At 44.4% G+C, this 12,083-nt stretch overlaps 1 protein-coding gene across 1 annotated transcript in view; it reads left to right on the top strand.

The window, feature by feature from the left end:
* Positions 1-2,370: 2,370 nt before the first annotated feature.
* The window catches only part of nexmifb (neurite extension and migration factor b), a 65,198-nt gene continuing 55,485 nt past the window's right edge, over positions 2,371-12,083 (top strand). The window contains exon 1 of the mRNA XM_029257686.1: positions 2,371-2,854. The gene's annotated coding sequence lies outside the window, so the exon portion shown is untranslated. The remainder of the gene's footprint in view (positions 2,855-12,083) is intronic.

Consider the following 12,083-nt stretch of genomic DNA (forward strand, 5'->3'; position numbering starts at 1 on the left):
CCAAAGTTGCCACCTTTCTGTGTCTGCTTATCCCACTGAGCTCTTAAAACAGCATTCCTTCCTCACTGCACTCACACATTCAGCAAGCAGTTGTTGCAGATCACATAAATGTATTAATTCCCATTAAAGGACATAACCCTTTACACAAATTTTTATAAATAGCACAACATATTTGTGAGCTCACTGCAGATTTGGGTTGGTTTTCAATAGTACTAATTCAGCATTTATTTCCCTTTAGCCTTATTCAATCTGTCTATTTCAGCAGTCATCTACTTTGTCATCTTTCCAGTGTGATCTTATGCTTTAAATGCTCTGCCCTTTTAAAATGCCTTGAATATCTAGTTTTAGACCATCTTTGCAGTTTCAATACCCTCATTCTATCTGATTTATTGCTAAGAAATGGCTTTGTGACCTTTCAATTTATGTGTATTCAAAGGGTGAATTATTGCACACATACTTAACAGGCATATCACCTGTTTGTTCTGTCATCTGTACATCAGCTGAGCACCTTTGTGTCATAGTTAATCTGTTTTTTCTTCTTCTTGTGCTCTGTGAAAGAACAGGTAATGATTCTGTATTTTAGGTCAATTATGCAATTTAGATGCAGTGACCCTTTTGCGCTTTGGACCTAAACTTGGGACTGCAAGATTTAGTAGGCATATTTCCTATCATATTTTAAGTGCCTCTTACATAAAACCTGTTTGTGGGTGTGCGTGTAATACTTTCAATAAAACACCCACAGGAAATTGTACTTTTTTAACAGGCTACAGAAATTCCCTCCTATATAATGCCAGACCCCAAATCACTGCTATCACGATGGCAAATTACAAATTTGTTGTTTCGAGTTATGTAATGTGTATTGATTGTTTTTCCTGATATCCTGCCCCCCAGATGGTGGATATAATTTCAGTGATTCTTTAAATCGGTCTCAATTATTCAATGGGCTAAAGGTGCTCTGGATCACGGATCAGTCCCAGGTCCCAGCGCTGAAAAGAGCATTTAAGGGTCCCTATTCATTCTGTAATGCATAGGTTGTTTTTAAGGCAGATGCCGTGTGTTAAAGGAACTACTTGCAGGGCAAAAAGGGAATTTTTTTTAGACATTTACATGTGCGCCAATATTTCTCAAAAGATAGAGTTGTCTGTTTGTGATTTCAACCACTGAGCCATTCACACTTTTCCACAGAGATCTGCAGGAAGAGAGATGTCTGGACACTTCTAGCAGAGGATGATAGTAAAGCATGATTATTATGATAGTTGGTGACATGGCTGGGTGCACATTGCTTAGGGCAAGTGCTGTATTACAAGATATGACATATTACAAGGGCAGTGACCTGCAAATTTCATATTTGCACCTCCGCTGGCTCTCTTGCTGTTTTACAGCAAAATCAAAAAAAAAAAAAATCATTGCAAGAGAAAGACAACATTCTCTTCCTCTGAAACCTTTATATAATGTGTCACTTACCCACACAAGGCTAAATTCTACAGTTTAGCCCATTTCTAATGTAATAAATGTAATATATGCTTATTTTTTTGTGGTCTACCCCAGGTGCTATACTGACATTGAGTTCCAGAGGTTTCATATTTCCATACTAACGGTGTGTTGAGGCATTTCATTTCATTTAAAAAATACAAAGACACGGCTTTGGGATTGAATGTTTATCCATAGTAATTCAGAATGATTTTCAAATGTTTTCCATGATGAGGATAATCCGAAAGCGTGGGGAGGAGAGGCTGAGGCGATGAAGAACTTCACCGTGTTTCCAACGGTCCTCCGTCTTTTCTGGAGTAATTTTTGTCAGCCATTAAGAAAGATATAAACTAACAGTTTTCAATTTTCAGTGGGAAATGCGAAGACAGAAAATATTTATTTAACAGTGAAAATTAGACACAAAATTGGTTGGCTCAAGGTTCGGCCGTTGGCCCGTGGAGACGCACGAACACACACCGGTGTGTTTTCTCATGTCCTGCTCTTGTATTGTTTTGAGATGTCGAAAAACATTAAGTAAAACGTGTGACAATCTGAAACTTTAGAGTTTTTTGAGTGCCTTCAGCTTTCTCTCAAAGGATGAGAACTACCGGTCTCGGTGTCCCTGCGAAAGGGTCACGTTTCCCAGTCATGTTTAAGTACTACAGTCAAACGGGCGTGATTATAAGGTTATATGTGGGTTAGTTTTTTTTTTTTCTTTCTTTTAAAGCGTTTTTCTGTGACTAAAAGCGCTGTGGCAATTTATTAAGTTCTCCAACTGAACTGCAGAAGCACCTGTTCTGCGCGGCGCGTCCGCAACACGGCGCGCGGCCCCCGCGCGGACTCGGTGGGCGCGCTCTTTATGACAGGTCGGGGAGGGAGAGGGAGAAGGGGGGGAGCGATCGAGCGAGCGTACGAGCCTGCGCTCGTCAGGGAGGGGGGGGTCCAGCTGCCAAAAAAAAAAAAAAGAAAAAAAAAGATAAGGCGTAACAATGGCAGCGTCGAGCAGCGCATAGATGGTGGAAAACGAGCGAGCGCGCGCCTCGCGAGCAGGAATAGCGGCGCGAGCGACATGTCGCCACTTTAAAGCCCGGGAATCTCAATCAATGGCGAGTGGAATAGCCGAGGTGCCCGGCCGTTTTCCTGGAATACGAGCGCCGCTGTAATTTAAAATGGAGTGGTAGAGAGAGGAGAGAGGGGAGCGCGCCTATCTCCTTCGCCGAGAGGCGCGTCCACCTGCTAGTGCTGGATGTCCGGGCTTCGGGGGGGAACATGATGGAGAACATGGAGAACATGGAGAAGTGGCTGCGCTGAGGGGAAAGACGCCTTCTCGTCTGCTGTGAACGGCAGAGGCGGAGCGGGGAGCGCGGGCTGGGCGCATCTGGAGGTAAGTTGGGTGTCGCTGTGCTGTTGAGGAGTGCGGTCGATGGTTGTGTGGTGACGGTCAGGTACTCCGGTTTACCTCAGTCACTCAGTCAGTGGAACTCATCGTAGCCCAGCGTACCTCGGTCGGTGTACCCCGCACTAGGAGCTGCTGGGTGTACCTCAGTGCACCGAGCTCGGCGTACCTCGGTCAGGTGTACCTCAGTGTACCTCAGTGTACCTCAGCGCGGGGCCTTCCCGCTGCTGGTTGGAAGGCGCGCGCTGTAGCTGTGAACAGCGGCCAGGTGTGCGGCGCTCGCGCCGCGGCGCTCCCGCGTTCTGCTTCCCGTCACACCGCCGCGCTGCGCCGCGCAGTACTAGAGGCGGTCGGTGCTCCGAAGGACCCCCCGGGACCCCCTCCCCACCTCCCACGGCACGTCGAAGCCCTCCTCCAGTCCCAGAGGAGCACGAGGTTTCCATGCGCCCGGCCAGACGCTCTTCTTCATCCTCATCCTCATCTACGCTCAACCGGCCACCCTAGTCACTTCAGAGCCTGCACATTCTGGACATGTGGAAACATGGGAGGATGGACAAGCCAGTGGCTCTGATGAAGTGCTGCTGCGCAGACCTGCCGCAAGAGAGTAGGATGTAACAGGGTATAACAGAGTGCGGATAGACCCCTTGTTACAGGGCCCGTCACAGCTCATCAGCCAGCATCGTCCGGCTCGAAGTTTCTTCCTCGAGCCTCGTGTGTGTTTACAAACTGCTGCTGGCTTTCTTGTGACTTTATAGTCAGTGATACTACCACTGACAATAACAGCAGCAATAATACTGATGATAACAGTGATAGTGTTAAGGGGGGGCGTAGTGGTGGAGTGGGCTTGGCTGGGTCCCACTCTCTGGTGGGTCTGGGGTTCGAGTCCCGCTTGGGGTGCCTTGAGATGGACTGGCGTCCCGTCCGGGGTGTGTCTCCTCCCCCTCCGGCCTTGCGCCCTGCATTGCCGGGTTAGGCTCCTGTTTGCCGTGATCCCGCTTGGGATAAGTGGTTTCAGCCGGTGTACAATAATAGTAGCAACTGCAACAAGAGTAATTATAATAGGTATTTGTTGTTCAAGATGGTTTTAATGGAACATTTCCATTAAAGACATGCGCTTATAAAAAGTACAGAAATGTAGTAAGTGCATTTACATTTATTCATTTGACAGACGCTTTTCTCCAAAGTGACGTACATCTCATAGAAAATACAGTTTGTGCATACATTAACAGAAAGGGGCCCTTACTGTAGATGCAGACGTGTGATTCTTAAATACAGTTAGTTTGTTTCCTTCCCCATGTGCTTCGGCATTCATCACACCAGTAGCTGCATAAAGTAGTAAAACACACACACACACACACTTTCGGAACCACTTGTCCCACACGGGGTCACGGAGCCTACCCGGTAACGCAGGGCGTATGGCCAGAAGGGGAGGGGACACACCCAGGACGGGACGCCAGTCCGTCGCAAGGCACCCCAAGCGGCACTCGAACCCCAGACCCACCAGAGAGCAGGACCCAGTCCAACCCACTGCGCCACTGTGCCACCGCACCCCCTGGTTCAGTAGTAAAATAGTATTATGAATAACTTTTTGCTTTGAATTTAGGCACTGCAATAGGTGAGGTTTTCCACACACATTGAAGTCACAATGTACTTCTGCAATGAGTCAGTACTACATAGTTTTTCACTCACCTTGTGTCCAGTAAGCAAACAAATGAACGATATAATTAATTAATTAAATTAATTAAGTGAATAGTGGATGACTGAATAAACCAATCAGTAATTTCTTTCAATCTAGTAGACTGCATCACAATTATTGCAGAGTGATTTACAGTACATTGGATCATTAAATGTCCCATGTGGTCTTGCATATGATAAAGAAATGCTTTTTAGCAGCAGCTCTGAACTGTAAAGGCATCAGCGCCTCACCAGAGGAGGGTAGTCATGAGAACGGTGACAAAATATAGAATAAAGGCATCAAAAGCCTCTGTTAAAAATATTTACATTGTGCCCTGGGTGCAAGTGTGTATGTGTGTGTGTGTGTGTGTGTGTGTGTGTGTGTGTGAGATTTTAATTGTTATAGTGCTTTTAAAGACAAATACTTAAACCACAGTCTTCATTCCAAAACAGTTTTAGCTTTAAGACAACAGGAAAGGTGTTTTAAATGTAAGTCTAGTTACAGGCTAATGTTACCTGTGGTTTTCTCTTTTTGGACAGAAACAGTTATAGAGAGTACAGTCTTTTTGGGTTTGGACCATGGCCCTTTTGACTGGCACCATGGACAGCCCAGGCATGGCTTTTATTGCTACAAGGCCAAGTGTTGCTGGTCTGCTGTAGGTCGTTGACACTTTAAGCACCCCGGTCTTTTTGAGGCAACGGCTCGGCCATTTTGAGCAGCGTCCTGCATACAGCTGAATTGTGGATGCACATGCTGCTAACCTGAGGGTCCAGGGTCTTTGCAGCAAGGGCTGTGGACACTGTGTGTCTGTGTGTACAGACAGCAAGAAAGCTTTACAGTGAGATGTAATTGGCATGCTTGTACTGCACCAATATTCTCATAGCATATCTCTAGAATGAAAAAAGCGAGAAGAAACCTTCAAAAGATTCTTGTCTTTTAGCAAATAATTGTCATTGATTCATTAATAATACAGCCATGAGAAAAGCATAGTTATTCCTACTGTTACTACTCCTGTCAATTAGTACCATTATTATTATATTATTATTATTGCTACTGCTTTTGACCTGTTACTACACATTCGGGAAAATGGCAGTGATATATAAATTCATATAAAAACGCCCATTACTAGTGATGTATTAACATGTTATTTTATTAAAGCTACTTCACTGTTTCAGAATGTTTGCTTGTGATGGGACCAGCATAAGGTTGCTGCCCATTTCTGCAGAAAGGCAAGGCCATTTTTTCACACAGTATAAAAAAAGAGAAGCGCAAGCCAATACTATGACAACAAATGTTGTGATTAAGTGTGAAGGCTGACCCAACCAGAGCGGAGATGGGATGTGCCTCGAGGAGAGCGGCCTATCTGAGATCGCTGCTTACAATGAGTGCTATCCTGCCACAGCTGGTCCCACCCACTGGAGAGCAGCCTAGCGTCACGGGCTGCGCAGACGCAGCGGCTGCGTGCTGTAATTAAACAGAGAGGTAAAGTCCAAGGGAGACGGCAGGGCTCTTTGATTGCTTTTCATGGCCGGAGGGAAGGAGCTGAGACTGGTCCGATGGGACCCGGCGAGCGCTCGGATCTGCGCCTCCTGCTCTGCTCCTGCCAGCCCCTCGCTCTGCTGCTCTCACACACGCACATCAGTGCTCCCGTCTTAAAGGCAGAGCTGCATCTTTCTCTGTTGAATGAAAAAAAAATAAAAACTCTCCTCTGAGCAGAGGGTCCCATATAATAGCTGCTATGGTCTGTCTGGAGAATTTCAGGCACAGAGATGTAAGAGTTTATGATAATTATGAAATGTGATATTAAAATCGCCAGCGATGGTATCAGACTAGGGCGCATGCATGCTGCAGCTGATGATCTGCTGAAAACCTGGATTGATTCTGTATGGGTCTTTAAAAAGACTTCAAGGTCAGCCAGGCAGCCAGCAGCCAGCTTGTCTTGCCCTCGGACCATGTCCCGCGGTGCTTTGGGAATGACACCCCCACCCCCCCACGGGCAAATGGTCTGCAGCTCCTTTGTGGCATGAGCAAATGCCTGGCGTGTGCTCGAGTGCCGCCCAGCTTGCATTACGTTACCCGTATCTCTTACAGGAAGGTTCCCGAAGCTCTTGCTCTGGCTCACGGCATTCGACTGCCCATGGATGCCGGGCTTGGCCGATGTACTGACAGAGCCGTTAACCTCACTGCGGGCTCACTTCCCATATTCAGGTTGTCCTCAGCAGGATTTATAATTTGCACTCGTAATGACAAAGCGCGGTCATGTTCCATGAGGCTCCCTCTGTTTGTTCGTCAGCTAATTAAGCGAGTAACTGAAATTGCACTGTGTGGAGTGGATATGCGAGTTCCTCTATTGTTCTCACTTTTCATAAGGCGGAATTTCAAGGACACCTCCTAAAAGCTACAGAAATTCAGCTGTTTGTGGGCCGGAGCGGAGCAGCCCTGGATTAGATCGTGACGTGCCAATGTGAATGTCTGGGCGACGAAACAAAAACCCAGTCATCAGACAAGGGAGTAGTGTTGTTGCGGATACAGGTGCACCTGCTGCTCTCGGTTAAACAACTATGTAGATAAACAGACAAAAGTGGCCTGCATTGTGGCGCAGCCTGGTAAACATGAGTTCCCACGGTTATCTGTGGGGTCCACGTCATGTTTGTGATACCGCCATGGACTGTGTAACTGTGTGACAGGCCTTTCTCCACCGTACTCAGAACCTTCCCTCGGTCTGAGCCCCTCTTTTTTGCAGTGTTAAGGGGCAGCCTTGGGACACCCCTCCACTGCACGAAAGCCATGCTCTTAAAGTAGGCTTCCTTTGGGAGGTGTGGGGGGCAGCAGTGCCCCGTAAGGGCGTGCCCCCCAGGGATGTTGGGAAGGGCCAGGTTTCCCCCCTGTGAGAGCTGCACTGGGGGATGACAAGAGGCCATTGTGCTGCTCGCCCTTGATGGCAGAGGCTCTGGTTTCATGTCCCGGCTCAGTGCAGGGGAGGAGGCGGCTGCAGAAGAGGGGAGATTTGTGGAAGCCACACAAAAGATCGCACTGCGTGAGTGCACAGGCTCTCCTTCTCAGGAAAGGCTAACAAAAGTGCTTTTTCAATCAGATCCAACAATGATTTACACTGCCAGTGATCAGTCACACATTTGAAGCATCTGCTAATCATAATTTCTTATTCTCCTTACCCTTATCTGAAACATTTTTTTAGCACATTGCAAATATTTTGCAGAACTGTATCACGCTGTCAAAGTGTGTATGTGATACATAAACAGTATCTCTCATAAGGGCAGATCGTTCTACAAAGGAGGCATTGATTGAACGCTTTATTATCTGAGGTCTAAACGGCCTAGTCGGACAAGGGGGAAAAAAAAATCCTCTTTTAATTGATACATATGTCTTTTTCCCAGGAGGATATTTTTGTTAAAGATAAAACCAGGTTATATTTTTGCAGAACAGTTAATGTTTCACACCCATTAAGTTAAGACTCAGCATGCTGTTAATAGAATTGGCACGCTGTGTCTCCCAACCCCCCGCCTCACTCAATCTGTAAAACATGGAGGCATTTTCAAAGACTCCAGATGCACAACTAGAACCAAAATTATACATGGGGAAGAAAGTTCAAGTTCAAAACAAACTAACTTTGCAAACAGACTTTGCTCTCCTTCCATCAATTCTCCCTGGACCTGTCTCGTATTGAGTTAGTGGTAGTGTTTTGTCTCATAAAAAATGCATGTTATTTTCCTCCCGTTACCCTTTCCAAAAACAGCCAATTATTGCACCATTGCATTTTCTGTTTCTTTTACCATTCAGAGAAAGTGAGATTGTATATGCATAGTATTCCCCTCTGTTAGGTTATAAAAAAGTGTTGATGTTCCAGACAGTAAAATACTAACCCGAGACTGAATCAGCAAAATGTTTTACTGTTATTTGGACTAAATGCATTATAAAAATTGACACTGAATTGACAAGTAGGATAAGGCCGAACTTTAAAGTCAGTTTGATTTTGGGAGATGGTTTGCGATGGCTCTTGTTGGGTATTTAAAATGGAAAAACAACTGAAGGCAAAAGTTATCCTGTCCATGCTGGAAAAGACTATTGCTATGCCGCAGCTAGTTTGAACATTAACACAAAAGATTTGCTGATATAAGGGTTAATTTCTGGAAGTATGCCACGAGATCAAGACTATATTTTATACAAAAGAATGTGGATAAGGTGGTGAAGAGGGTTAGGGTTCGATACTAGATGTTATATTTTTGCCTTTTACATCCTTTAAAATATACTCATTTATTCTTGTTTGTGATCTGGCTAAGTTCAGGTACATTCACCAGTTTAAATGAAATTAATAATATTTCTATATTAAAGGTATATTAATATATAAATATGCTTAATTAATTATCAGTTTTTAACATGTATTATTATTACTATTAATATTTAATAACTAATCAGATATGTGAGACATGAGGTAATCTTTTTGGGACAGGTCAATTTTTACATTTTCTTTAGCCTGAAATGTTGCTATTAGCCAACAGGATAGAGGGCAAGGCCTCAAGCTGCAGGGGTCCTCACTGTAGTCCTGTCACAGCAGTTAACAGCGCACATGTAAGCTTGTAAACATTTTTACTGTTATTGAATATGGTATCATCTCATTACCCCATATGAAACTCTGAATGGCTCAATATATGTATTTTACAAATGAGGAGAAAAAACAGGTTGCCTACCAGTTGCCTTATATTGCTTTTTTTTTAATCATCTCTCACGTATTGTTTGGGTTAAAAAATGATAGCCTCTTAGATTTGTCATCCTCATAGAAGTTTTTATTTTGTCTATAACAGAAGGTTATTCTCCTAGACGAGAGAAGGAATGTTAATATTCTGTATGAGAAGGTTGTGTTGTATGGTGTGCTGTCCTGAAGCCCTGACAACACTTACTATTGAGTGTGAGTTGAGTGTACCTCACAGGAAGAGATGTTTATTTATAAAGAAATATTTTCTCTATATGATCAAAAACTGGTCACTAGGACCTTAGGCGACTCCAGTAAAATCGACAGCAGGACTTCCATTGTTTTCAAATTAGATGTTCATCTGGGATGAGAAACTGTCATGTCTTGTTTACCAAGCTAGAAAATCACTGTCTGTGGAGACTGGCTATTTTCTCGTAGTGGGACATATGATAGGATTCAAAACCTTTTGTGAACATGAGGAAGGAAACACATGCAAAATGTGTTTAAAACAATGTTCATTGATGGCATTTTGCTCTTGCCGAAGCATAGCTCATTATTGTAATTATATAAATGGCAACAACAGTAGAGATATGCAGTACATGCTGTGCTGTACAGCCCGTCCCCTAATAACTGTTGTATTTAGCGTTTGTGTGACCTGTGTCTCCAGAAGCCCAGCGCTGCACGTCTGAGTCACGCCGCCTCGGAGGACGTCTCTCACGGCTGCGGCTTTCAAAAGGCCTCCTGTCATGCTTCTCTACTCTCTGAACCCTTAAAATATCCTGTTTCAGTGCATGACAGGCTTTTAATATTGTTTTCCTGGCTGGATTTTTGTGCTTTTAAAGTGTTCTGTTTTCCTTTTTTTTTTAAAGTACCAAAATCTGCTCTGTTAGGGCTTGTTATAGTGAGACAGTGCACCATTACATGCACGCTTAGTTGATATCAGCTCACTACTACCAATGTCTGCCAGTTCTGGACAGACGCTTTAATTAACCGTACTTGTGTTTAGAAGACATTTCATAAGGCTTCTGTGGGTGCTAATTTAATTCCACCGTTACACTGCATTACATTACAGAGCAATTCTACTTGCTTACTTGGGTTGTACCTCTGTTTGTACAGTGCGTGCTGTTTACATGTATCGTATGATGTTCGCAGTCTAGCGATTGCTCCAAAGGTACACGCAAGCCTTAACCTCCTAGACCTTCGTAAGTTGCCTGGGGTTTCCACAAAAGAGTGCTGTAGTTACACCTCGGCAGTAGGTAGCTCTGTGTTTTGGGACACAGACTTAAATCCTGAAGCCTGATGGTTTGATCCCAGAACGGGACCTACTGCTCTGCCCTTGAACAAGATTCTTAACCTGAATTGTTACATTTGTTACACATTTTTGGTCGAAACTTAATCAACAGTGGATTAAGAATAAATCCTCTTAACAGTTTGTGGGTATACTTTCATCCAGTCTGTTGGTGGACCTCTGAACATACATTGCCATGACTTTGCTTGTGCGCTGCAGAGAAACGCAGACATGCTTACCTTTTTGGGATTGGGATCTGTCTCTGAGAAGTGGAGTGTGAAATGTCCTTGTTCTTGTTCTCCATGGGAAATGGTAGGTTTGAGGCACTTGCATCCTAAGCACATTCCCATGTAGTGCATCACTCTTCCATCAGCTTGTAAAGTTCTGTTTAGCTGCTTCAGAAGCAACATAGAAAGGGTTTTTTGTAATAAACATCCAGAGATACGAAGTGTACACGACTTTTTTTATTAAAAATTAATTTCATCTAGCATTCTATATTTAACTGAAACAGAGGTGCTGCAGAACAGAGTAACTGGAAAATTGATACTGTAACTTTTTTCTGTTGTAGCACCATTTTGAAGTCGTGTTTTTGCCATGTTCATCTGCTCTCTGCAGTTTTACAGTTTTCCCAAGGGTCTTAGATTTCTGAAAAAACAGTTACATTTTCACCTTGTAACTAAGGGCTTATTGTGGTAGACACAGGGACTGCATTTGGTATGAAAGGTGAGAATCTTCAGTTCACAGAGCTGTACAGCAATTCAAGGTTACACACACACAAAGAGCATACAAAAACGCACATGGCTGTACACCCTTTCTCAGTCATTTAAATTATTTTTATGAAATAAATAACCTTTGGATTTCTGTGCGCAGTGGACTGCACCATGATGCTCTGAAGAAAGAGAAGCAAGCGGAGGAGAGATGTGTCTTTCACTGTGTAGCTGGGAACTTGCAGGTGCCTGACCTCACAAGGCAACGTTGACGCAGTGCCAAAGACCAACCTCTCCAACAAAAGTATACGCTGTTTTTGCGTTCCAGTAGGAAAGTGACACACCGCAGACTTAAACAGTGTAGGACCCAGCCTGTGTCCTAAATGACTGAGCCACAAAGGACTCCCAGCAATATGAGATCCCCACCATGACAGATGGTGGCCAGCTGGCTTGAGCCTCACCTGGAGCTCTGTGGGACACACAAAGGATTCAGCAGGTTGTACAGCTGCTTGATGTGTACCTGTGTGTATGGACACGCATCTATACGTATATATATCTGTACGTGCAGGTGTGTGATCCGCATCTTCTAAGACGTAGACTGTAGCTTAAAACAATGAAGAGAAAAAAATAGGTTAGAAGATAAATATGTGTCGTGTATTGAACACTCGACACCATTGGACATTCTCTGAGTAGACCCCGGGGTAGTTTGTGGGCTTGTGTCCTTGGCTCCTGCTGGGGTCTGGTTATCTGGTGGAGGGGGGGCATCTTCTCAATTTACTCTCCTTACCAACCTTCCTGGCTAGCAAATGAGTGAAGCGTGAATTAGCTCAGACAGGTTG

The sequence above is a fragment of the Scleropages formosus genome, chromosome 13, assembly GCF_900964775.1.
Source record: "Scleropages formosus chromosome 13, fSclFor1.1, whole genome shotgun sequence".
Lineage (NCBI taxonomy): Eukaryota > Metazoa > Chordata > Actinopteri > Osteoglossiformes > Osteoglossidae > Scleropages > Scleropages formosus.